Raw genomic sequence first — 10,990 nt, 5'->3', positions numbered from 1 at the left:
ACCTTAGACCTTTAAAGGGATAGTTATAAAAATTTAAAAAACAGAACAACAACAACAAAATAACCCCAGCAGTTCAGAGGGATATTATTTAGTCTAAAAATACAGTGTAGCTGAGATGAATATTATGAAATTAAGAAAACTAAAAATGTAGGGAACAACCTTGAATAGGGAGAGATGGACTAGAGAACTAAATATATCATTTCTATCTTTAAATGTTACAAGTTATATTCGCCACGGTCTTCCACTTTGTATAATTTTTACATCTATGGGGGTAAATGCTACCAAATCAAACTAGTATGGTTTTATGCCTACTTTGCACACCAGCTCTGAGTCACTTAATCCTCTTTCAGCATGCAGGCAAGATCTACTATGGGTTCAATTCCCAGTGTATAGGTTAGTTTTGCATAGGTGCAATAGTAGCTAAGTCCAGGTTCAGATTCAGCATAGGTATAAGAGACTATACAAGTCATAAAAAAAAATCAGGCCTCACTGCTTTGTTTCACTTAATTTTAGTGGATGAGACAATACCATTGTATTAACTCAAATACAAGACAAGGTTGTTTCCCCCAATTAGCATGGAGAAAAAGCCATTCATCTTATAATTGCATACAAGCAAATTTCACTAAATACGTTGTCCGTCATTAAACTGCTGCCAAAAGCAGCATGTGCTCAGCAATGGAAACCAACTATGAAATTGATTACATGCAGCCAATACTAAGCCTGGCTGTAAAAAACATGGCTCATGCTGAGCAAACATGCTCATGGGAACCTACCACAAGGATAGGTAAAAGCAACCTATCTAAATAAAACACATGGTAGTGCCCATTAAGTGCAGTCCCTCTCAGTGCCAGCTCTTTTTTCAAGTCATGGTGAGCCACAACAGTTCATTCAGAATCCTTGTTGGCCCCTCTCTCAGCCTGGTGCATATGATTAGTGTGGCCCCACACTCCATGAGGTGAAGCTGGACCAGATTGCTCTGAGCCTTATCTGCGTATAAATTTCCCAGGATTTGTGACAAGATCACTCAGTTCTAGTCATGAGGGAGAGCTAATTTGCACATGGATCCTTTGATCTTTTGTGGGGGTATCTGGAGTACACACTGTGAGCAGTGCTGAGCTGTGGGGTGACTATCGCTTGAAATGCTATTGACTCTTGGGGGGGCCTCATCCAGTGAACTATATGGTAAATCATGAACCTTTGGCTTTGGATTAATATCATGCATACTGTGGCCATTAAGGCAGTTTTCCCAGGGGTAGAGGATAGCAGCTTTTCTGACATGGGGTAGGACCTGGGCGGAGGTTGTGTATAATTACTCTCCCACTTTCATTTCCAGTGGGAAGAACTTGTCTTTATGCCTGCTTTATGGAACTGGGAGACTTCTCCCCAGCTTGCTTCTGTGGCCATATGGCTGAGAGCAAGTGAAGCCTGGGGCCATCTGAACCCCAAGCCTCTGGGCTTAGGCCTGGATGTAGGATGCCTGCCAAATGATTTGGAAACATCTGAAGCCCCAGTTGGGGTGTAAGACATTAGCCGGTAGTAGAGCCATATATGGTTCTTGAATGACTTACCAATTTGGAATTGATTTAGCTGATTTGGCCTGGAAAACAAAACAATTTCCCTAAAAAAAACAAAACAAAAAAACAAACAAAAAAACAAACAAACAAAAAAGTTTTTTACTACATTTTCTTTTGTACTACATATACGTAAGTGTCAAAGTGCTGCTCAAAAGTGTGTTTATGGAGTACCTATGCTAAAACTTGCAGCAGTTTTAAAAAAAAGGCAACAAGAATAAATTATGGATAAACTGAGTGCATGGGAACTAAATGCAAATTGCTATAGCCATGTTTAATTTCAAGGTTAGTGTTTTCAAATGTGCTCTTTGCTTTCATGTGCTCAGGGAGAGCAGAGTCTGACAGTAAGAAGAGGGGGAAGGGCTGCTAGGGGAAGCAATTGCAGGGAAGCAGAGAGCAAAGGGGTAGCTGATTCCCACCAGATTTATTTTCCCTGCTGTAGCAGTGGGAGGGGGACAAATTCAAGACAAATATCCAAAAATTTGATTCTATACTTGGAAAATTATAACAAATTTATAATTTTTCTAGATATAAAATCAAATTATTGGGGGGTTGTCTTATCAGGATCATCATCTTTTTCAGTAAATATGGTGGTTTAATTACTTTAAATGTTTTATATTTTAATAAATATTTAAAACCTACACATATCATACATCAGGAACTTTCATTTGCAGTTTTGACCTATCAATACCTTTCTGACAGATATGTTTTTAGGTGCCAGTTCCAGTTGGGAGAAGATACCTTTAGTGCAAAAATTTTTAAAGACAGTCTTCAGGCTTCCTCACTAGGACCTCTTTATAATCATGTTGTTAGGGCTGCAGCACTCCATGAATGCTGCAACTTGAGATAGCCCGGGGAGGTCGTTGTAGCTTTGGCTCCCAGAGCCACCTAAATTGTACCTGGCTCACTCCAGCTTCTGGAATAGTTTAGAATTGAGAAGTCTTACAATTACCTGAGGTCCACCTATCACCTCTGTGTTGTACCTCTTAGCATGTCATCCTAGGCACACACAGGTATTTGTATCTATCTGGGATACATATGCACACTTTCACTGAAGTTAGTGCAATTTAAGCAGTTGAAAATATAAGCCTATGCCTATGATTCTATGCAGAAGCATAGGAGAATTAAATTGCATAATAGAACAGACAGTGAGATCAAAGTGGAACTTCTGTGACATTATTCTGTTGAACTTCACAATCTAAATTATACTGATACTCTGAAAGTAGCACCAGACAACATGGTATCATTTACTTATTTTCTGTATTCATAGAATATTTTTAAAAATGTGAGAGACTAATCAAGTGAATCTATTCTGACCACTTACAAACTGCTGCTTCCGTTTTATAAAAGTAAACTACACTTTTTGCAGCTTCCCCAGCTGGTTTATTTCTCATAGCTAAATTAACACATGTTCATTGTACTTTCCTGTAATTTTCAAGGCCTCACTTTAGACGATAAGGCCTGAGGTTGTTGGCTTATTCACATCTGCTGCTTTCCTGGAGGTCAATCAAACAGTTCTTCATTCAAAAAGTAATGGGGACTTACAAAGGAAAACAATTATTTCACTTGAAAATCTATTGATCTAGGTTCTGTGGTTCATGTGGTGTTTTGGGTGCAGAACAGTTGCTTGAAACAATCTGAGATCAATTTGAGTGTTACTAAATCAATAGGTAACCATAACTGAAATGTGCTGGTTGTGTGTTTATAAGGGTGTATCTTATAGCGATATGAAAATGCTGAAGGTGATCAAAATAAAAGGTCACAAGTATAAGCTCCTATATATTATTTAAATGTAAAATCTATCTCGCTTCCAGACTCAAAATATAATACTTTAAGAAGACATTTCTACTGCTTCCCTGAGGAAATTATGCAAAATAGATAGGTTTTGGTTTAGAAGAGTAAACCTGTGTGGGTTTGAGTCATTCCTGTTCCATTCTGAGTGTTAAATTCATAGGGATTTAATGGAAGATTTAGACAAACTTGGGAAGCTTAATGGTATCTATCACAAAACTCTTTCTTAAAATGAGTGATATTGCAAACTTATTGTTATGATGCAATTCCTTAATTACGGCAATTAACCACATTCCTTCTTTTGTGTTGACTTCAGAGGCTTGAGGCAGCAAAATGATTTAGAGAACACTGTGCTGAACTGTTTACATTGAGCATTCAGTGCAACCTTTTTATACAGTAGTGTTGTAAATATTTATATTTGCATTTTGTAAAATAGTTTATTCAGTGCTTCTGAAATGTATGGAATTAATAACCATGGAGACAGGATTTTCATAGTCTGTGGTATTATAGGATTCCATTTATTGTTAATCTTGTTCTTTATGTCAAAATATACATTAGTACTTTTAATCTATATAGTCCTAATCCCCTGCTAGTCTGAAAATATTAATAATTTCTCTTTAGTGACTCACATGGCTTATAATTTGAGGCAATTGGAATTTTTTTACTTCCAAATATGGTATAAGAAAAAAATCCACTTGAAAGTTCAGGATAGATCTTCTGATGTGACAGATGCAGATGCAGATGCAGATGCAGGAGGATGGCAATGGAGTCCATAGTTTGTGAAAGTTCTTAATCAGGCTAGAATAGACTTTATTAGCAATCAGTGGCCCAAGCGAGACACTGGTATGGTCAAGTTTCACTTGTTAGCCCTCATCATACTCCTTTTCCTGGTAATAGTGAAGTGTTGGAATAGGAGCTGCTACACCAACTCTGTGGGCACGTCTGCACATGCAACTAATGTTGCAGCTCCTGGGTGAGTTGTTTGCACATGCATCTTGGACTGCAGTACACTGAGATGGGTTGGGGCAGCCCTGACTGTTAGGTTTGCTCCGTCTGGCTCAGCGTGCTGTGGAGGGGCTGGCTGTGGCATGAGGTGCTCCAATGTGGGGCTAGTCAGCAGGCAGCCGCTGCACTGAAGCACCCTTGTGCCCCAGCCAGCTGTGTCAGTGTGTACATGTGCGCTGCTGCAGAGTAAAAAAAAACTCCTCAGATGGATAGGATAGTACTTGTATTTACAAGTAGTACCCTGTTGCAGAGTTTATTAGTTTACTCCAGCCTAATAACCCTCACTTGTAGACATGAGATGTTTATTGCAGAGCTAATTAGTCTACTCTGCAGTAAACATCTCATATAGAAGCACCCTTTGTCACCCAAACTCTCACCATGCAGGTGAGACCCAACAAGGGCCTACATCCCAGTGTATAGATTCATTTTGCGTAGGTAAACAGTATTAAGTATAAAACCAAGGCCGAGGCATCTAGCTTTAAGGGAGAGTAGAGGCACAGGGCACCCAAACTATGACTGCCTTGAGGTACAGTGTCTCTGTAGGCAGTAACAAATAACTGTTGGACTGATTTAAAGACATCTCATTTTATTTCAGCAAACCAAAATACTTGATTTGAGCTGAGATAACCAAAAGCAAAATAATGTGCTTAATTTCCTAATGGAAAACCAAAAAAAAAGGGCAACATCATTTCCACCCCCCTTGGGAACTGCATTTTCTATTGCAAAGTCATATAGATGGAAAATTCTCAGTTAGCTCTAATCAAAATCCCAATTAGCTTTAGGATGTGAGGTGGGGAAAGCAAATAACAAAATCAGAAAAAAAATACCACAATGTGGTACCAGTCCTTTGACTTCCACTTCAGTTCCAGCTGACAGCTAAAGTTGTGAGATGGAAGGAACTTTTTCCAATGTAGTTATTGCTACACACCCCAGATAACAGTAATAATTTGGTGTTTAAGAATAACTGTGGATTTAACATTTTTCTGTCATATACTGAATTTTCACAGAAGCCAGGTAGACACTAACATAGGCAAGTTAAAATTTTTCAAAGTGTACACTTAATGTTTTGCACTCCCTTATTAAATAGTCTGTTTTTTGACTGTGTAGAGTGTCTCTGGAAATTACATATTCTAGAGGAATGAGAGCTTTTGAAACTTACTGGCTTCACATACATAACTCATCTTCTGAATCTCTCATTTCCTATGAAGAAGTCAAGATCCTACCATGAGTAATGGAGTATGCTGCTATTCAGAGAATAAAAGCCTACGATAAAAATGTAAGTCTTTTTATCCAATTTGAAATGTTCTTCTGGTTAGGGAAATATTTTTTAAAATTTTTGATAACTTGCTTTGTGGAATCTTTTCTGACAAGTGCTAGACAAAGGATATGGGGGAAAAACTGCATTAGAGCAATTACTGAGTGGTCCAGATTTTTCATGAGTAGTCAGACAAGTAGCTAATTTTGCTATCTGCGGAAATCAGCTCTTGGCTCAGGTCTGCAGCATCAGGTTCAGGCTAGCGTTTCTGGGGAAAAAGGTAATACCTACATGCTCTTGGTTTCAGAGCTGGTGTGTATCTATAAATAAAGGAAGTTATACTTAAGTATGCCCAGATAACAAGCATTTATCTCCTGCCCCTGCCCCACTGGGAAGCTGACTTGTAGGGAGAATTAGTGTGTTAGAAATGCTGGGATGGGAACCCAGTGAGGCCAAGCCAGCAGGCAGAAGCAAAATCTGTAGCACCACCAGGCAGCTGGTCAGATACCCACTCTAGCCCTGCTTAGTCTGTCCCCTGGGGACAACTGATGAGGAGTCAGGTGACCAGGAGGAACCTATGGGAACTGTGAACCTCTTGACAGGGGGACTATAAAACCCCTCTTACTTTCTGTGCACTTCCTGGGCCCCAGCCCCAGCTGGACCTCTCAACTCTGATCTAGCATCCACCCTGACCATGATACCACCTCAACCCTTGGCCTTATGACTTGTATAGCAATCAATACTTGACGTGACCCTAGCCTGCCTATGGTAATTTGTTAAGTGACTGCCCGTGGTCCAGTTGATCCTGACACCTCACTGGTTTTAGAAATGGAACTTTAGTGTCATAAGAAGGACAGCAGTATAAAGCAAGCACTGAACAAACTGCTTGTGCATTATGGATAGTGCTGAGGTTACACTTAGATTGACTTAATTAGGGTTAGGCTGATCTCTGTTCTGATCTGTACAGATGTTCAGGGAGGTTAAGTCCTGCAAAAATGGCCAGGCTAATCTAACAAATATTTCCGCATATTCAGAGTACATCCCTGGGGCTGGGAAAGCCCAGCTGATCATCCTAGCTCCAGGGCTGTGCTCTTCTTTGCCTTCCCCTGACCCTGCCTAGGCTTTTTTTTAGCTCCCTAGTCCTCACCTATAGACCTGCCAATCTCCCCATGGGCCCACTAGCCCCTCTTGATCCTGCCTGCCCCCATCACCTCACTAACTTATTTAGATCAGGTTCCCGGTGTGGCTCCTGGCACTGGTGAACATCCACACATGGTGAATGAAATGTGCGCATGTACCCTATGAGAGCTTGACTGGAACATTTTTAAAATTAGGTGTCTATACTGTATCTAAGGTGAATTGGGAGCACTTCTGCCAAAACATACCCCACCAGTTCCTCCTACTTCAATTGTATTACAGGTAAAAAAAAAATACCATGCGATTGCCAGTTGAATGGCGCTGAGGCTGCTCTTATGAGCATGCGTGAGCCTGAGAGTGGCTCTGGGTGTGCTCCAAAAAGCAGCTGTGTGACATCTTTTTCTCTGGCATATGTCTTGCAAGCGCGGGCCCAAGTTGGAGTGGGAGGGAGGCATAGTTTCACAGTACTGTTCCCTAGCATCATCCAACACAGTGTAGACATGCTCTTATATGCTTGTTTTAATTGGTTAATAATCTCTGTAATGGCATACAGTATGCATATCAGCTACTGTACTTAGTTATAATGATTTTGATTATATCTATAAAATAATACACTTATATTATATGACTGGGGCCTTCTTTAGGCAATTTACTCCCCCCTTTGTATTATTCTGAATTTTTAATAACACTATAGGTTTAAAGGATACCCTGATTGAAGGCTCTCAATAGTTCATTAGACTCATACTGAGATAATTTATGCTAAGTGGAGCTGGTCCAAAAATAGCGAGACTTCTCCATGAGAAGTGTTGGTGTCTTCCTTTTTTTAAATTAGAAGAATGAAAACCAAATATGAACAATATTTGGGAGGGGGGTTGGCTTTTCCTCTATCACTTCCCCATATTTCAGAAGCAAATTTAGAAACAATTTTAAAGTGTTTGAGAGGGGGAAAAGCCAAAGGGTAAAGGAGGAAAGGGGAAAAAAAGAGCAAACCACCTCAAAAGCTGAAAACCAAAAAATCAGAATATTTTGAAAACTGAAACATTTCTGCAAAAATATTAGTTTTAGAAAAATAGGACATTTTTCAGCAAATAGTCTTGAAGACATTTTCAACAGGCCTCTAGTAAATATTTTTTCTTGTTTTCTTTTAAACCTCTGTGCAGATTGGTGTTTTGGGACAAGGATCATCTATTATTCTGTTTACGCACTGCTAAGCCCAGTGGAGCCTTGCCCGGAACAACTGACTGGGTCCTTTTGCCACTCCCATACAAAGCATAATAATAATTCTTTAACAATCCTTGCCCCTACTGCTGTATTCTCCAGTCCCCTCAAGCTGACAGGTAATCGTTCTATGTATCAAGGGTAGATTTCTATTTCTTTTTGCTTGTGCAAGTGACAGTTTTTTGGTTGACATTAGTGGTTGGCAATGTTTTCATTTGGTGAGCTGGAATGATGCAGTTCAGGTCCAAAGTGCTGCCAACACTGCTGCTTCTTTATGCTGCCCAGTTGTGGTCTGCTGAGGCCCCCCATCTCTGCAAGCTGTAGGTATTTGACCCCTGCTCTACATGGCATCTTTGGCTCTTAGGCACAGGTAGTCTTTTTATTTACAGGACATCTGAAAATGAAGTGTGCATGTCTATGCACACAAACTTGGCATGCAAAAAAGGCTACACATTAGCCATGCACGTGGCTAACTACATTTTACCCTTTGTGGACATGTAGCAGCATCTCCCCAAAACCCATGACTAGCAGATATCATACTCGGGAGGTGGTGGCCCTTCTATGTTTTAGTGCTAATAAGTGAGTGTCTAGGGCAGTGGATCCCAACGTGGTGCCCACAGGCTCCATGGCGCCCTCCAAGGTTTATTCAGGTGCTTGCACGCATTTTCACGATGAATAAAAATCATTATTCCAACAAAAAATGCTGTCATATTGGCACCCGCTGCTTTTTCTTTTAAATTTGAATGTGCCCTTGGGCATATAAATGTTGGGAACCCCTGGTCTAGGGCATTTACCTAAGAAACAGGAGACCTACATTCTAAGCCTACCTGACCTGGAGGTCAGTTGAACCTGGATTGATCTGACTTGAAGCATAGGTCTCTAACTAGCCCACCACTGCTCAATCATTATTCAGGCCCTCCTCCAGTGCACCTTTTTGAAGCTGGACCCTGAGCAGCTGCAAGAAGGAGGTATGTTAGAGCCAGGAAGAGATAAGCAAGACTGAAGGTGCATGGCTCAGTGAGGTGGCAGTGCCTCTCCATGGCAGTAAGCCTTGCCTTCTAGCCTTGAGCTTTGCTTCCCAGAGAAACTGCCTTCTCTCCCATTTTTTCAATGAGTATATTAAGCTCGAGGGCTCTAAGTACTAGGATCTACAGCCTAGTGCTCTTGGTCCTGTTGATACCAATTAATTTCAGATATGTGATATGTTATTATTGGATGGGGCTAGCAAAATTCAGAGGTGTAAATGCCTGTGGCAAAAGACAGTTGCAGCAACGAAATCAACCCATTGTCCCTACCCCAATTATAGGGTGTAATGGCAACAGCACCTCATTAGGTCTCTCAGTACTATCCTTTTGTTCTGGATATGCCTTATATCCCAGAGCTGCCCCTCGCCAACTATTCTCTATTTCTACCCCAGCAGTCCCAGCCCTTTTACCAAACCCCTCCTCTGAGACCTAATTTCAGGATGCAGCCTTGACTGCTGCCCCAGTTCACTGAAGCCTTTTCCTGTTCTCTTGGCATTTTGGTACCCCAATCTGGCTGGATGTTGACCATAGCACTGTGCCCTTCAACTTTCCTTACAGCTCTGCAAGAGAGCATGAAAGACATCCATTGTGAGCAAGGAGGGCACAGCATCTTAGACCTGCAACCTGTAGCAAGAACCCTTGAATTGTGGTAGGTGTCTTTGATATATGGTGGTGCCCTCTCAAGCTGTTTCACCTTACTGAAGCTTTGTTGCTTCAGTAGCATGCAAATTGTACAGGATCTTTTGTGTGTCTTTTCTATAAGTTTGATAGCAAATTTGTGCAATGCATCCCTGAAACATTCAGTTTTCCATATGCTGGTAGATGTTTGTATTGAAAATATATAACCCCATTGCAGCTCTTTTTGGGGTCAGGCTAGAATTTTGACAACTAGGCAAGGGGTATTTGGGGTGACATCCATAAAAGTATGCATATGGGAGAGGGGGAAGAAAGGGTTAGTTTGATTTGTTTTTTGACTACCAGAAAGTTACTGACATTTTCAACACAAAATTCATTTACTTTTCCCATCCCCATTTTGCCTAAGGAAAAGAAGTAATTTTATAATTAGAAAAGGGTGCGTGTGGAATTTGGCAGTCCCATACCAGCAACATTTCACAATAGCTAGCTGTTACAGTTCATCAGAAGTTAATTAAAAATACAGAAATAAAAATTCTTTTAAATCCAAATTTCTCATGAAAAAGTTTGATTTAAAGTAAAAAAAAAAAATTCTGAAATATTTCAAGTAAAAAGTGACCCATTTTAATTTGGAAATGGTGCTGCAGTGTCTCCTGGAAATTATACTTGTAATGATCCTTATGAAGAGGGAAGGTAATTGAATCATCTGAGTCCATGGCCTTAATGAAAAGGCAAAAGGCAGTCTGTCTGAGGAGACTGGCTTGGCATTTTTGATGGAACATTTTCAAGCAGCCCTACCAGGTACCACTTGTACCCCTAACATGGCATGCAAAAGAGTAGAGAAACACTTTCCTTTTCTGTTTATTCTACAGTGATTATCAGGGAAATAGTTAACAATATTGTCATGCAGAGTATCAGTATAAAACCTCAGAGTCAACAGTGCACTGAAATGAGTGGAAGGAGTCCTCACTTCTGTCAGAGATAGGAATTCAGGCAGAAATTACTACACTGGTTTCTGTTTAGTTCATGAGTTGGTCTTCCCTGCACTGCTGAATTTCAGCAAAAGTCTAAATTTGGTAGGCCCCATACCCTGCCTGCTCTCCCAGCCCCCCTGAGCAGCCCCCGCCTGCTGTCCCAGCCCTCCCCCACCACCATGGCTGCCCTGCCTGGCCCCAGCTCCTGGCTCTTTAAAAAACCCCAAAAAACTAAAAAAACCAAAAAGCCCCACACTCTCTGGCTGCTACATTGGCCTTGGGGCTTCTGGGGGCTCATGCAGCGTGGGGCAGCAGGGATTGCACCCTGCCTGGCAGCAGCCAGTGAGTCAGGGCTTTTTTTTTTTTTTTTTTTTTTAAGGG

General features: G+C 40.9%; 1 long non-coding RNA gene across 1 annotated transcript in view; it reads left to right on the top strand.

Annotated features, from left to right (window-relative positions):
- The window catches only part of LOC109296988, a 257,586-nt gene that overhangs the window by 103,584 nt on the left and 143,012 nt on the right, over positions 1 to 10,990 (top strand). The window contains exon 3 of the long non-coding RNA XR_002097131.1: positions 7,920 to 8,096. This is a non-coding gene — a long non-coding RNA (uncharacterized LOC109296988). The remainder of the gene's footprint in view (positions 1 to 7,919; positions 8,097 to 10,990) is intronic.

This window comes from Gavialis gangeticus, unplaced genomic scaffold, assembly GCF_001723915.1.
Source record: "Gavialis gangeticus isolate Ggan-Ray unplaced genomic scaffold, GavGan_comp1, whole genome shotgun sequence".
Lineage (NCBI taxonomy): Eukaryota > Metazoa > Chordata > Crocodylia > Gavialidae > Gavialis > Gavialis gangeticus.
Note: the sequence above shows the minus strand (reverse complement) of the source record. Positions and strands in the feature narration are given on the sequence as shown.